Here is a 17,909-nt window from a genome sequence, read left to right on the forward strand (position 1 = left end):
ATTGAAATCCTTGATTGCTAATTGATCCTCCATATTTGATGTACAGTGTCTCTGATACCCACTATTAAATCATGATGTGGAATAGGCATAGGATCTGTTGTGCATTGGATATGAAGAACCGATGAAGAAGATGGCTTACCTATCTGAGATGCCATTGCTGTAGATAAGGATGGAGGGATCTTCCTTTCGTTTACACCCTTTAGGGAAGACAGGATGGGGTTGTAGCTTCTGTCGATCGTGTAGGATTGGAGACCCAACTTTCTTAATATAGGTTAGAGGGTTGAGTAGTTTGGAACCCATCGAAACTCCTCTCCCCAATGCTCCACATGAATTGGTAATCCCGGTTCTTTTGAAACATTGTGTGCATATCACAGTTGTTGCACTCCACCCCTTACACGAATTCGTGAATGTATCATAACTTTGTGGGGCCCCTAGTGCACCCGATCACACTATCTAACCTTTAGGTTAATCTAGACCATTGATCAATAAGGCCCACTTATAGGATTCTTACAAGGTCGACTAGCAAACTAAGTCCTACTAGAAAGAACGATAAGAAAAAGGCACATCATTAAGGAAGATGGAAAAAAAAAGTACAAATAAGATGGTACATAGGATCTTGAGTGATTTTGACAGATGTTCTTCGAGATTAAAAAAATGTAAAGGTTAAAGAGAGCGGAGGCGAAAATGAGGATCAGAAGGTTAAAAACTTGGGTGTTGGGCATACAACAACTAAAGTTCTCTTCTGGAGCACTAAATTAATGCCTCTAATGGAAATAGACATCCCATGAAAGCAATATGGACCTCCTAGTGTCTGCAAGAAAGCCCAATAATGACCGCTCTCTGTCTTTGGATTTAAAGAGATCAAAGGTTATTAATAATCTAAGAGCAGCAAGACATGATTTGAATGGTTTTGGGACAAAAGCAGTTAGTGTGTGGGGATAACAGTGGTAAATAACGAAGGGAAGGAAGTGATGAGGTTGATCACCATCTTCCTCAGGGATAACTACTCCGAATCTATGGAGCTCTCCGGATTCCTTAAAGAGTTTCCTCAAATCCATGAGAGATAAAATAGAAATAATTTCAAATAAATTTATAAATAAATTAATTGATGATAAAAATTAAAATTACAATCCTTTAAATAATGAGCTCAAACCTAGGATGGAGTTTTAGACTCAAAATCCAACTCGAACACCTTAAAAACCTGACTTACTATAAATATTAAACTTAATATTTATAAATGATTATCATTGCTACTAGACTTCATGCTTTTCGGCCAAAAATCGCAAGTATCCAATTTGGACTAACCTCATTATTCTCCTCATTTTTCTAAGCCCTTTTCATGTTGATCACCACTCTTAAAACTAAAATTTACTATTTATAGTAAAAATGAAAATAAAAGGGACTTTTGACCGTCAATCTGATGGAATCTCACAAATCCAATATGGGCAACTTAGCATAGTGGGTTGGTTGGCTAAAGTAGCTTCTCATACCCCAAAATCATATATGATATGTCGGAAAACTCATCCCAGTTTGCCAGATACAATTGTTTTAAGGTTCTGATGGTCTACATCACTTCCCCCTCCGATTGTGCCTTCTCTGATCCATCTTTGCCATGAAACTGTCTGCGACCCACTCTACATCAGAAGAGTTGTTTCATATCTCAAATAGGTGGAGGATTCAGCCAACAATGTTTGATGGCATTTTTTATTCACATCTCCGGTCTAAGATCATTGGAGATAGGTTACAGTGGTTGGATTAAGAATAAAATTTCTTATTAGAATGGCCGAATGGTAGTGACAATAGAAATGATTAGTGGTAGAGGTGAAAGGACATAAGATGCGGTATTAGGTAGTAGGATTAGGCATATCTGGATGTATGATGATGTGTTTTTTTTTTTTTTTCTAAATAAAATAAAATCTTGAGAGCACTAGAAGATGGAGGCGAGGGTAGCAAAGATGTCTGGTGACAGATTTTCTATGGGTGGCCTTATGTGTCAAGGCGGTGCGTCTGTAATGCCTTGTACTTTTCAGTACTTGGGTGTTACTGTATAACCAAACTTAGTATAAATACAAGCCATGTTTAAGTGGACGTTCACGTTCATTCTAGTCTAAAAATCCAACCATTGAAAATAAGAAGATAATCATACATTAAGACCCATGTATTAAGGTTCACATAAGCAACTTAGGGAAAAGTAGAATAAAACAATAATGATGATAACAATAATAATATAATGATAAAATAATAATAATGACAAATGATATTATTAAAAAGCATAGTAACTTGATATTAATATTATAAAAGCATAATAGGTCATATAATGCGTAAGCTAGCCATTGATTTCCAGCTTAAATGGCCCTTGGACCCTTTTTAACCATTGGCATTCAATCTCGGGATGATCCGACCCATAGATCAACTGGAAGCCACCGTTAGAGCTAGGAATCAGCACGTGTGGCCCACCAGGACCTTAAATCTACCCCATCTTTGGTCAGAGGGTATGATAGGGCCCACATAGTGGAATGGACGGAGTGGATTTACCACAAACATCACGGAGGACCCCACCTCGCAGCGCGAGTGCATGGCAGAGATGTGCACTCGCCATGCACTGGATGGGGATGCCCAGTCAGAGAGGGCTGACCCGTGCTTGCCTTGAAAAGGGAAAAGCTCTCTCCCTTTGCCTTTAACAGTGGACGGACGAGTGTCTGTTTCCCTTGATCAGTGGCCCACCTGCTCGGTCCATCTGGACAATCTAAATCGTCCATCTGACAGAGGACACACATGCAACCAAAACCCCCATAAGTTCACGTTATTCCACATGTGTGCAAGCGCACAATCCTTGGTGCAAACAGGCCATATAAACACATCACTTTCCAAAAACAGGAACTGTCTTCCTTGCCACGAGTGCAATCCGCATGAAACTTGTCCCTTATCATCCCAACCCTCCGCTCTCAAGCAATCCTAGCCGTCCTAGCTAGGTTTTTAGAAAGAAAAGGGAACGAGAGTGAAAATAGTTCTTTCTTTCCTAACTCCAACCCACCAACCAAACGGCGTCCAAGCTTCATTCCGACAATTCACCTAGCTCTATTACAATCCTATAAACCCTCCCATGCTGACAGAATGAAGAAAGAAACAATGGGGGAGAATCTGCCATTAATGGCATTCATCCTCTCCATCGTTCCAAACGCAGTCAGGCTCGGTTTGGGATGCTGTTTTCGGGCTCCCACCATCTGGTGATGGTGTTAGGACAGAAAGAGAAGAAAAGAAGAAAAGAAAGAAAAGAAAAAGGAGAAGAAAGTAGGGATGGTGCGGCAGCACCATGACGCCACACGACTACACCGAGCCGCTGCCCGACTCGGTTGGACTCACCTCAGATCTCTGCGATCTATTTCCTCACTTCATCTCTGCCCACTGAACCATATCGGTTCTAGCAGTCTTTATGGTAAGATCTTTCTCCCGTAGGCATTAGATGGATGGTTAAGATTTACTGTCTGGACTGTCTCTGTGTTCGCCCATGGCTGCGTTTAGTGGATATCATTTTTAGCCCATGAGATGTGAGATGGACCTCTGGGACGGCTCAGACGGATCGGTTCGACTGCCCCTGCATCAGCATGCAACTTGGCCCGCTGTAACTTGTAATTGTGCTGAGATGCGGGCCGAATGCAGCCTCATTTTGGGCGGTAATCTGGACCAGGCCCAGCCGCACGATCCAGGCAAAAGTCAGCCCAGGTTTTGGGCCGAAATCAGGTCCGACCCAGCCCTAGTTCGGGCCTTTCTTGTGGAACAAACTGGGCCCAGTCTTTGGGCCGCCATTGGATAGCAACAGCTGGGCGGAACTGGGCCTAGTCTAGCCCAGTTTTGGATCACCATGGGACAGCCAGGTTTGGGCCATGTGCTGGGACGAAATCAGCCCAAAGGGTGGGCTAAGATCAGCCATATTTGGGCCATGAACTGTGCTAAGTCCAGTCCCATTGGGGCCGCACAGTTGGCCTGGACTAAGCCCAGCCTCTATGGGGCCTAGTTTACATAGATTTGAGCCCAAATTTGATGGGTTGGGAGAACCCCCAGTAGCCACCTCGTTGTGATAACCATGAAGCATGGAAGCGGGCCTCATTATCCTTGCGTGGAAGAAGAGGATTTGATCAAGCCCAAGTTAGGCAAACCATTTTGTGGTTGTGCTTGTACAATTTTAAAAGCCATTATCATAGGTTCGAGTCTTCGAATCTGAATAAGTCGGATTGCGCCAAGAAATTCAAGTGAGTTGGTTCCAAGACATGGGTTAAAAGATTAGTAGAATCGCATTACTATCATCATCATGATTATTATTACTATCATGGCTTGTTAATAAATTATCTATACTAATACTAGTCATTATAGACAAAAAAGAGAATAATAATAGCATTATTAAAAGCTAGGGTTTTGTTTTCTCACTCTTAAATATTGTCATAAATAGCATATCATAATAATAATTATCGTCATTAGTGCTACTATAACTGTTGCAATCACTAAAGGTGGTTAACCATTGTTAGGTTAATTTGGCTAGTATTTGTTATTATAGATATTAGATACTAACACTTATCATGCTATTCCTATTTTGTCATTAGTAGGTTATTTATTTTAAGAATAGTGTTGGTAGTATTAATAGACAATTATTACTCATCTCTACTTGAATTTAATATTATTATAGACTAATTATAGGAGTAAAGTTTCAAACTCTAAACCAAAGTCTAAGAGTAGATTGATAGATAAAACCCCAAAAGTGTAAGCAATCTAAACCTTTGGTTAAGACCTTAACCCTAAGTAGTGTGTTCCGGTTGGATCTAACCGTAGAACCTCATAATTCATGGTAAATCATAATATCCATTATCATGACTGGAACTGATAGTTATGATTTAAAATCATTAGAAAATATTGTCATTTCCCTTATAGGATTAGTCAAATACTTGTTAATATAATTATTAGTGTTAGTCCTTATTGTATTATCATTAGAAAATATCCTATTATTATTACTTACATTGTCTAAGAGATTACTGGTTATTATAAAAATGTTAGATAATGTCGATACATTCAAACGTGAACTTATGAACCATAATTATTAATATTGATGGATTAATACTCTTATTATGAATATTAATCGGCCCATTGTATAATAATAATAATAATATTAATAAAAATCTAGGATTCAAATCCTAGAATCGAAGTGTTTAACTAAACCCTAGGATGAAAACCCTAATTTTACATTAAAAATTATAAAAGATAACCCTAGGATATGATCTTAAACCCTAGGTGGTATGTAGAACTTAAATCTAATTGTACATCTTGATTTATGGTAGGATTTGATTTTAAGGGAACGCACATTCCCTAATAATGTTGGTAGGTGATGCAAACTATAAGGTGATGATTTCTTCCCCTAAAGCTTTCCATCTCCAAATTAGTTTAAGTTATTGTCTTTATTAAGAATCAAAATTGTTAATTCATAGCATGCGATCTCTTACATGATTTATATCTGATTTACGATTGATAATTGCGATATATGATTGCATGCGATAGTTACTTATATGATAGTTCTCATTTTAATTTATAGTTCACATCATGACTTGTTGTGATTATTATGCTTAACATATGCCTGCCATACTATAGCAGTATATTTTCACATGAATTGTTGTAAGTCACTATGGACCTATATTCACTACACTTTTTAGTGGGTAAGCCCCCTTGTGTATGTGAACCCATACTTAGGATGTAACATGATGGAGTGTGGAATGGAATGGACCCTTGATCGGAGGTTATGTGGGACATGGAATATTAATGTGGGATTTACCATCCATAGGTCATACGGCTTGAGTGGCCTAGAAACGATCTCTTTAACGTCCTAGTTTAATCTTATCTGACCCCTTTGTTGTTTCAATTTAATGTACCGAGCACCCTTTTTTTGCTGCGATTTAACGTTTGTCCTATGTTTTGGTGATTGCCTTACATGCCTTCGATGGCCTATAACCATGTGATGGAATTCCCTACTCGATTAATTTGATTGGCCACTGGTCGACAGGCATCCATTAAACATCGTAAGATAGAGAAACCTCATGAGTCGGGGATGGTGGTCATAGGACTCTATGCCCAAGTTGTCAGCTTACGCTCGGTGACGAGCCCCCCATAGTCACCATTGAGTTACTTAAATTGGCTAATTGTAACTGGATTAATAACGGTTGGCTAATCATGCATTCATAGCATATTGACGATGACAGGTGGCTAATTCTAGATGCTGTAGCACATGCCCTAGAGTTATTGGGCTATCGTTTCAGTAGCTTTCAGACCACAGACTATCGACCTATTGTTTCAACAAGATGATCATTTCCAGGTCGATAATTGCATGGGTGATGAGCCCAAGTCCGACTAGATGTGCATCCCCAGGTCGATGTGCGTTCACGCATCCATGCATATAAAAAGACCACATCGAATATTGTTTTGATTGCCTTATCATTTTTAACTATGCCTAGTTAAGGCGGCGATGTGTAATCTTGATGGGAATTTACACTGAGTTGGCTACTCATCCATCAAATATATAACCATACAGGTAGCACAGGTGGCTTAAGTGACATTCAGGTTCAGACTTGATGAGGAGTAGGGTACAAGTGTCAGGGACGCATGGCTGTATGGCCCGAAGAAGCTGCGCGATCTTGCGGCTCAAATTATACGCATTCTTTTATTTCTCATGTACTAAGTCATATAAGTCTTGTATTGGTTATTTTTGAAACATTGGTTTGTATAAGTCATTATGGGCAACCTCTTGTATATTCTAAATGTAAGTGAAAATTTTCCTTTATGCTGACTTGTTTGTCCATTCTACACTTACCTGCTAACTCTGATAAAAGAAAAAGATTATGTATGGAATTTGGCCCTTTTTAGGTTAACACTCAGGTTTTTGAGAAACGGGTCATATACTCTAGTCCTGAAAACACGGGGCGTTACAGTTGGTATCAGAGCATAGTTTGGACAAACTTAGGCTTGGGAAATGATCTTATACAAGCACTAAATGTCTTAAGTTAGAATGTTTGAAAGTGAAAATTTGAACTTAGGTGAATTTCCCTTAGACTTAGAAGAATGATTGAGAACGTAGAAATCCAAACTTAGGTTCCCTTGAGAATTATTAAATTAGTCATTGAATATATGCGAGATCCACTTAGAATATGAGAAAATGTGAAACATAGAAATATGAAGCTTTAGATTCCCTTGAGAATTTTAAGTTAGACAATTGAACCTTAAGCTTATGTAGAAATTCCTTAAAAATGAATTGAATAACCATTTGGACTTATGTGAATGTCCCCTATAGTTAGGAGAAATTGGGTATATAGGAACTCAAAATATTAGGCCCTTAGAAACTTGTTGGGATGACCAAAAGACTTAGAAATGAACTTAGGCCCCCTAGATAAGTGCTTGGATGATTGTGGAACTTAGAAATAAAATTAGTTCCCTTTGAACATTTAGTCATTTGAACTCATGAAAAGTTCTCTTCAAAAATTTGGAGAACATAGATACTTCAAACTTTAGGCTCCCTTGAAATTTTTAGGTTAGACTTTTGGACATTAACTTACGTAGAAATCCCTTAGAATTGGGAGAAAATGAAGAAACTCAAATGTTGGGCACCCTGAAAGATTGAACTTAGAAATGACCTTAGGCTCCTTTGAGAATTTCAGGTTAGTCATTGAACTTGGAAACTAAACCAGGCATCGTTGAAAAACAAATATCCACTGTGAGGTATGTAAGGCTAAACAAGGATATTCCTTATGCTTAACTTTCAAATGAAAATTTTCTAGAAATTCAGGATATGAACTTTTCCAAGATTTTATGGTTAGGGATAACGTTATCGTAATAATCAATCAAATGGATCGAACTTAGACTTCCCAGGATCCATCACGTTATACGTTAGATTGAACATAAGCACTTCCTAAATCTAAGGAATTAGGCTAGAAATTGTTATTTGAATCTCTTAATACATCTTTTAAAAATAACATTTTCCACAAAATGTCAGCACATAAGAATTAATTAGAGGAGAAGTTATATGATCTAAGGTAAAAAAATAAAAAAAAAAAAAAAAAAAATAAAAAAAAAAAAAAAAAAAAAAAAAAAAAAAAAAAAAAAAAAAAAAAAACAAAAAAAAAAAAAAAAAACAAAAAAAAAAAAAAAAAAAAAAACAAAAAAAAAAAAAAACAAAAACAATAATTTCAACCCTAGGCCAATCATATTGAAATTAGAATAGAAATCTTAAATGGACTTGGCAACTTTCCAGGTTTTAGGAAGAAATCCTTACATTGAAATTTCCAAGTAGTACTTAGATAATCAGAGTGTGCATTAGAAACGTAATGGGCCACCTAGTCTTATCTGTTATGAAAATCGATGATTACATGATAATTCCTAAAAGTTTAGAACAATCAGGATCACGGACTGATGGAACCATGTTTAAGCAAAGTTACGCGATTTGACTCAACTTTGAGTCCTAGCAAATCTCAACAATTCCAATGCCTTGGTCAAGCAAAAGATCGAGATTTAACAGGATTATAAATTATACCAAATTCCTCTGCTATACGTAGGCAAAGGATCGGTGTATTGGGCTAAAACTTGCTACAACCATCTGCCCGTGTTAGCTCGGATGTCAAAAACAAAAGGAATTTGTATTTTACCTTAGACAGCGGGGAACTATCATCAAAAGTAAAGGGAAATAAAAATAAAGATAAAAGAACATTACTAGCCACCTAAATGAGCTTGAAATTTCAGTAAATCTTAAAATAAAACCTGATGTTGACAGGCATTAGAATAATTCCCTAGATTTGGTTGGTACTGGAATAGTTTCTAACCTTTAGTAAAAAAATAAAAAAAAATAAAAAATAAAATCCATATGCATCGCTTGATCTGCTAGACCATAGAGTTGAGGATTGTGGCAATTTTAGTTATAGCCCGTTGCGATCTCACACATAGGCATATATGAGGTAATGTACACCCCTAGGAATTCTCCTACTTGTAACAGTAATGACTAAGATGAGCGTTAACAAATCCCAATGGTAAAACCTTCTTTAAGGGGGGTAGATTGTGATGAACCTGTTCTTACGGTCGGTTGTAAGCACTTGCGCACACAAGTAACCCTAGTGGGAAAACTAGTGAATACACAGAAGCACCGTAGATTAATGGTCGTTCCTATTCATAATAGAAATGATAAATTTTGGGGATGAAATTTTCTTTAAGGGGGGTAGATTGTAACGCCCCGTACTTTCCAGTACTCGGGTGTTACCGTATAACCAGACTTAGTATAAATATAAGCCATGTTTAAGTGGACGTTCACATTCATTCTAGTCTAAAAATCCAACCGTTGAAAATAAGAAAATAACCATGCATTAAGACCCATGTATTAAGGTTCACATAAGCAACTTGGGGAAAAGTAGAATAAAACAATAATGATGATAATAATAATAATATAATGATAAAATAATAATAATGAAAAATGATATTATTAAAAAGCATAGTAACATGATATTAATATTATAAAAGCACAATACGTCGTATAATGCGTAAGCTAGCCATTGATTTCTAGCTTAAATGGCCCTTAGACCCTTTTTAATCGTTGGCATTCAATCTCGGGATGATCTGACCCTTAGATCAATGGGAAGCCACCGTTAAAGCTAGGAATAAGCTCGTATGGCCCACCTGGACCTTGGATCTGCCCCATCTTTGGTCAGAGGGTATGATAGGGCCCACATAGCGGAATGGACGGAGTGGATTTACCACAAACATCACGGAGGACCCCACCTCGCAGCACGAGTGCATGGCAGAGATGTGCACTCGCCATGCACTGGATGGGGACGCCCAGTCAGAGAGGGCTGACTCGTGTTGGCCTTGAAAAGGGAAAAACTCTCTCCCTCTCTTTGCCTTTAACAGCGGATGGACGAGCATCCGTTTCCCTTGATCAGTGGCCCACCTGCTCGGTCCATCTGGACAATCCAAGCCGTCCATTTGACAGAGGACACACGTGCAACCAAAACCCCATAAGTTCACGCTATTCCACACGTGTGCAAGTGCACAATCCTTGGTGCAAACAGGCCATACAAACACATCACTATCCAAAAACAGAAATTGTCTTCCTTGCCACGAGGGCAACCACGTGAAACCTCTCCCTTATCATCCCAACCCTCTGCTCTCAAGCAATCCTAGCCATCCTAGCTAGGTTTTTAGAAAGAAAAGGGAATGAGAATGAAAATAGTTCTTTCTTTCCAAACTCCAACCCACAAACCAAACGGCGTCTAAGCTTCATTCCGACCATTCACCTAGCTCTATTACAAGCCTAGAAACCCTCCCATGCTGACATGATGAAGAAAGAAACAATGGGGGAGAATTTGCCATTAACGGCATTCATCCTCTCCACTGTTCCAAACCGAGCCAGGCATGGTTTGGGATGCTATTTTCGGGCTCCCACCATCTGGTGATGGTGTTAGGACAGAAAGAGAGGAAAAGAAGAAAAGAAAGAAAAGAAAAAGGAGAAGAAAGTAGGGATGGTGCGGCTGCACCATGGCACCACTCGACTGCACCGAGCCGCTGCCTAACTTGGTTAGACTCACCTCAAATCTCTGTGATCCCATTTCCTCACTTCAGCTCTCCCCACTGAACCATATCTGTAACGCCCTGGATTTCGAGGGTCGAGCAAAGCTCTATTTTCGAGATCCATCGCATCACTTATGCAACATGGATAATGATGTTTGGATGTTGTCCATATCAATGAGTTAAACATGAGTAGGATTGGACTAAAACAGCATATCATAATCTAGATATAATTAAATTGAGCAAGCAGAAGACTGAAACATATATATATATATATATCTGAACGGGTACATGTTTTACAACCTCCAGAGTATGATTATGTAGTCGGGCTGAATATGTACATGTATTGTTTCAAAATAGACAAAATATCAAAAAGTAAGTGTCCAACTAATCCATGTGTCCCTATAATCCCGTCGAATCAGAACAAAGTCTACGCAGACCCGCCTGATAACTGAACATAGGAGAATTCCTCCTCATATATGAAGTCCAACTTAGCCGCATAGACTTCGTCATCACCTGAATCTACAACAAAGTTTGGTTAGTGTTTTAAAACATCATCCCAGGATGGGAGTGAGTGATCAATTAAGTGGTACTATAAGGCAAAGATTAACATGTTATCAAGTCAATCAAGCAGTACAACTATCATTCCTTAACTACTCTTATTAATGCAAGGATTGGATGCAGTAATGATGCATGCCCTCGCACGAAGCTCCCTCACAAGCGACTCCGACAACCAAGTTCACGCATGACAACCTCCCAAAAGTGCAACTTCCTCGCCAAAGCACATGCAATGTAGTGTATAGTCATGTTAGTAGAGTACTTAATCAAGCTTATTCATACAGCAGATTTGGGAAGTTAAGGTACCTCCCTTTATATCATTAACCCAAACTGAAGGATCCATCTAGGGTCATCAGTCTTAGTAAATTACATATGATAGACAAGTTGTAGGGCAACACCCCTAGTGTAAAGTAGTCGATAGGCAAATTCATAGTTTATACTCACTAGTCACTACGGGGAGACCCGTTACCCCAGTGTAGGCCGACATCTCGACCACAGTATCCTATAGCACCATGCCCAGCTCATGAGTCTTAGCGGATTATGGTACCATAGTTGAAATGGGCTTTTACATTGGTAAGTAGTACCTTAGATTCAAGCAGTGATATCCATACATGGTAAATACACAATAGGCCAATCAATTTATTTGGTAAGTTCGATTAGTACGAGCACATGTTGACTTGATCGACATGGAGCACATAACCACCCCTTATGGTCTAATCACTATCAACAATCGTCATGCGACTCAGATTCATTGAGTTACCCAATATGGTGAGGCTAATTCAGCCACCTGTACATGGATTGTTACTGATTGCCTGAGCTACGTTATAGCCCCAATCTTACTTAGATGCAATAAGTAGACACTTGTGATAATCATATCAGCATTTAACATACAATTCAAGTGAATTACCCATTTAAGTATTGCATCAAACACATTGAACATGTTACCAAACATTTGCATTTCAACCATAAATCACGTAGTCAAAATTTAAGTTACATGAAGGAAACTATACATATGGATAAGGTAATTGAGAATTCTATCTCAATACCCTTATTAAATACAATTCATTCACAATTTCTCATTCAGACATTTTATCAAACACTTAGACTATACATGACCAAATACATAGACTAGATTAGTTACGACATATATTATGACAAATCCTTACACAAAGAGATCATCATACATACGACAAACATGAATCCTAGATTTACAGTCATGACAAGTGCAAATCACAATTTCATGTTCATTCAAGCATTTCAACAAACACATGGAATACGTCTTGTATTCAACATAGTTCACACATGCATAATATATCGAAAATGCCGTAACTAAGATCATATGGCAGCAATGAAGTTAGATATAAAGCATTAGCTGACATTGAGAGTATTGAAAACCATAACCTAAATATTTATAGTCCGCACCTTACGTTGGAATACTCGTTTCGAATTCGGTTCAAATCCTACATTCCCGAAAATGGAATGACGGGTACCTAAATCACGATCCGTTAGCTAGGTTGACAAATGACTATTCTAGGTCTTAACTACGGCGTTAGGGTTTGGATTTCTTACCCAAATCGTAGTTGAAATGGGTTGTGTAGCGAAGTGGAGAGGTGAATCAGTGTGTGGAGTTATGGGAAAGAATCCCAGCAAAGATCTCCGAGAATCCTTCTTCCTTCCTTCTTATATTCTCTTCTTTTCTCTCTTCTCTCTCCTAGGGTTAGAGAAATTCGTATGGAATATAAATGGGGTGGTTTAAGGGCTTTATATAGGCCCAAAACTGATGTAAATGCCTCATGGCCATGGTATACTTAGTTTCTATCCAAAGGGTGCTTGTTTCTGGCAAATGGGGCTCATGGGAGGTCCATTATGAAATTGCGGTAAAGACCGCTTTAGTTGAAGTAGGAATATGCCAATATATCCTAGAGGGGGGTGAATAGGACTTTTTAATAATTTTATGATATTTTAAAATCCTATCACACTAATCCTAACAATAAGCATATATTAGGATTACTGAAGAGTAACTCTATTGGCTTCCAAGCCTGGTAGAGGATCCAATCACTAACTGTTTGAGAGATGAACAAAATGCAAACTAGTCTATGATGAATATGACTGTGAGTGTGTGTGAGGTGTAATCTCAGTTAATTAGATATGAAAGTAATTAAGAAAATCACATAATCAAATGAAAGACAACAACAATTTCAAATACAGTCATTTTTATAGTGGTTTAACTACCTGTCTACTCCACTCCCGGTAATCGCACTCAACCCTTGAGTGTACCGGATTTTAGTAAGGAGGTTTCCCACGGTTCACCCCAAACCCAAGGTTTTAATTTAGGTTCACTTAACCTTTACAACCTACACCTAGGCCGACTATTTATACTCTCACGAGCAAGGGTCAACACATTGCACCCACTTTTAGGCACACTGGTCAAGGATTTTCCACAAGAACTTAACGGAGGTTTCACATGGTTCACCTCGAACCCAAGGTTTTAGACAAATTCACCTTTAACCAGAAGTTTATGCTCTCCACAGAGCAAGGGTCAACACTATGTACCTACCACGTACACTCCCACCGGAGGCCTCCTAGAGGACTTGCAAGGGTGAGAAACACCTTAGACCTAATCCTACAAAGGAATGATCACAAGGGTCCTATGGACTCTAGTTACTTACAGATAAGTGGATGAGTCCCATTTTAACTCATTGACGAAGATCTCCACCTTTGTTGATGAAGAGTCTTCTGCTTCCTTGAACTGTAACTCAGAAGATATACCGATGCATGACGACGAGTTGGGTCAAGGTTATGATAGAATCCTACTCTCAAATATTTTCCTATAAAGGAGATAGAGTGATTCCAATCATCTATGCATTCAAGGCATCCCAACTTAATGATTTTTCATTAAGGTGGTAGCTGGAGGATCCTTGAATGCGAAAGTTCATTCCCTAATCCACTCTATTGAATATCAATAATAAGGGTGGATTAGAGGATGAACTCTCTTGAGAGAAAGGGATTTGGGTATTGATATACGGTAAAACACTCAAATGCACTCTCTTCTTTCTCTACCAGCAATAATAGATAAGACCTCTTTATATAGGCAAAAGGTTCCAACGGATATAAAATGGTGACACTTATGACAGAGTTCGATATCATCGAGCGTATACTCTCGATATTATCGACGGTCTGCTTATGACACAAAGCCAAATGTCATATGCTTTTGAAACCTATTGCTAGTTGATCGAGGGAATCGAAACACATGTCGATGTCATTGGATTTCGAACTCCGATTTCATCGATGCGAGGTTCGATTCCTCAACATTTGAAAATGAGAGAGACTTGCTATGAAATATTTCAGGTTTACAAGAATGATTGAGGGACCTTCGAGATCATCGAAATTTAAATGTCGATTATATCAATAACTATGTCGAGGCATTGATAAATCCAGGGGATTTTCATTTAAGCCTGCAGGACAGTTTTTGTCCCTATTCGATGCCATTGAAACCGTACCGATATCATCAATATTTGAATATTGATTCTATCGAGTGGCCCTCGATCATAGATATACTATCCTGAAATATTTTACTGAAAAACTTTATGCCTATGACTGATATCATCGAGAGCCTTCCGATATCATCGAGATTTGAACTTCAATGGTATCGAGGGGGCTTCGATATATCGATGCACATATGATATTCTTAAGTAAAAACAGGGGCACCAGAGATCTGCCTGTTGATATCATCGAGTCACCTTTGATAGACTCGAGATTCAAATATCGATGATATCGATAGGTATTTTGATACATCGATAAATCCGTCTAAAGATATATGTGGTTGCTGGATACTTTTGTCCTCATTCCAATGGAATCGAATTGTCATCGAGGACATTGACAGCGCAGGTCGATCATATTGAGCAATGTATCGATAAAATCGACAATGCAAGAAAACTTAGAGATTTTCTAATTTTAAAAAAGTTTTCTTAACTTAAAAACCCTATGTTGTTCTAACTTGTTTTAAGGGTTTAAATACCTGGTGTTTTAGGACATGGGATGCGAGGCTTAGATTTACCTGTGGCGAGCTTGCACACATCCGGCTAAGGCAGACACTTTGAGTTGATCTTCCTATGAGGCTCTGTAGTCAAGTTGACTCAACACTCATGCTAATTGACAAACCAAGGCACTTTCAATCTCCCTCTTTATCAATTACATGACAAAATACCAAAACACCCTAGACCAGCTTCTCTACTGACATCCTAAATTATGTGTACATATACTTTAGATAATTTTACAATTTAATCTAGTGGGCACACACATAATCAGAAGCTACTCCCCCTATCTTGGTGCAGCTGCTCTCCCTAACACCTGCATCATCAATTCCAGTAGATATGCAATTTTCTCTTAAGGGTGTTTGAGTCGTTCTCCCCCTTTTTGTTAGTCATTGACAAAGATAGAAGTTGATATTGACTAAAGTTAAAGAAATTTGGGAGAACCAACATGCAGAACGGTCCAAACATAGCAGCGATATAAGCAGATAATAAAAAATATCACATGCATTCCACATAACATGGACTAGACAAACCAGGAGATCATAAAATATAAGCATGGTAGTAAAGATGTGAATTATACCTAGCCATCCAAAAGCATATATATATATATATATATATATATATATATATATATATATATATATATATATATATATATATATATATATATATATATAGTGCCCAAGTTTGACAGTAGATTAACAGTTATCCCAACAAAATTTCCAACCCCATTCATGGGCATCCAAACTCAACCATCAGTTTTTAGCCCATTCATGGGCAACAAAAAAAAAAACTGTTTAGACTGTGCAGGTTAGTGAGTTATCACATACACTCATGAGAGCACAGAACATCCAAAAAGATACTAATGTTCATACACAGAAATAAGAGTGAAGTGTATATGACAGCATCCAGAGACTAGTGCTTATGGAGTCGAGGAAGATGGTGTCGTGTCATCGCACCGACAAGTGAGTATATCAACCAACTGTTGCACAGTCTGCTCCACTCCATGGACCATGCGTTTTAGGACAGTTAGTCGTGTATCGCCCCAATTCTGTCTTGATGCAACTTGAACAGCTTTGCATGCCCAGCCGCTGATGTAGATGGAGCTTGATGGGGTACAGGTGGCTCTTCCCCAACCATTCCAGTCTCTGTAGTGGGAGCATCTCCTTCACCTCATGCTGCTTCTTCTTGAATGCCTTCCTCTGGATCCTCGGAATACTTATGGAACTTCAAGTCCATTTTTCGAATGTTATTTTTGTTGAAGACATGGAGAGGAAGTTCCAGATCATTTGTAGTTGGAAAGCCGATGGTGTTGCTCACCATGTGTATGATCCAAGGATAAGGTAGGTGAAGATCACGGGATGTATAAACAACATAGACCAATTGGTGTACAAGCAGAGTTGGGAGTCAGATTTTTATCTTGTTGGTTATTGAGTACAAAATCATGGTCATGAACCCTATGAGATCGGAGCGGTTGGTAGTTCTAGGATAGATGTTTGTGGCGAAGATACCGTGCAAGACCCGAAATCATGATTCCATGTACTTAGATTTCAATGCATTTCCTTGATACCAAGGAATGTCCCTACCATGACAGAGATACTTAGTAACCATGGACCGAACTTCTATGTTTTCGAGGTCCATTTCAGGGAGGTTGACGGGTGACATTGTTAGCGCTAGAATGTTTTCCATTGTAGCAGGAGTGATTAGGACATCATCACCATCAACATGAGAGACCATGATTGAAGGAGGAATAGACACGGGTGACTGACAAGCGGTAAGAAAGTTGCGTGTGCGTTCAAGATGACACGGCCCACCGAAGTCAAGAACGTGCAACCAATTGATTGCAACAAACAGGGATTACAGATTGTATGATTTTAAACAACCCCTATCTACCTTCCTCTCATGAATGAGCTTCCTACCCGTGTATTTAGCTAGAAGTGGATTTGCTCTAGCCGGAGGGGGTGCAGGTGTTTTGGATTGGGATCCACCACGTGAAATTTGTCGTGACCTCTGATGAGTGGGGGTCCCTCATTCTGGAGCTCTTGCTCTCTCTTTTGGAGCAAGGGTTTTTCATCGAGAAGCTCTAGAGGACTCTCCTAGACCAGACAGCTTATCTTTGTCCTTACCCATAAAGATGGATTTGGGAAGAACGGACAAAATTCCTTTTTTTTAAAAAAATTATTATAAAGAAATTGAAAATACCCGACCAAAAAGCAAGATAGAGTCTGGAATGGAAGGAATGAAAGGGTAATACCAGTTTTTGAGGAGCTACCGGGACCCACCGATGTACTTTTGGCTGAGGGGATGAGCAGGAAAAAGTGAAATTCTTTTTCAGAATGAAAATGAAAATTTTCTGCTCGACTTCCTTTTATCGAGCTTCATCTATCAATTTCATCGAACTTAGTTTCGATTATATCGATGCTCCTCATTTGATGTTATCGATACTAACTTTAATAATAGTCTCAATTATATGACTTTTCAAATTCTGAAGAGATATTGATGATATTGACTACTGATTGATTTGATCGAAAATGCTCTTGACTTATCGACAGACATATCAAAGGTGAATGCTTTCAATTTTCAGCGTGCAGACCACCCTTCATGAATCACCAGCAAAAATTTTGTACAATCATTGTATAGATTTATAAACTTTAAAATGTTTATATACAAAAATATTAAGGTAAGGAACCTCAGATATATCTTTAAGAGCTCATCAAAAGTTGCATCATTTCAGCAAAA

The sequence above is a fragment of the Magnolia sinica genome, chromosome 18 (assembly GCF_029962835.1).
Source record: "Magnolia sinica isolate HGM2019 chromosome 18, MsV1, whole genome shotgun sequence".
Classification (NCBI taxonomy): Eukaryota; Viridiplantae; Streptophyta; class Magnoliopsida; order Magnoliales; family Magnoliaceae; genus Magnolia; species Magnolia sinica.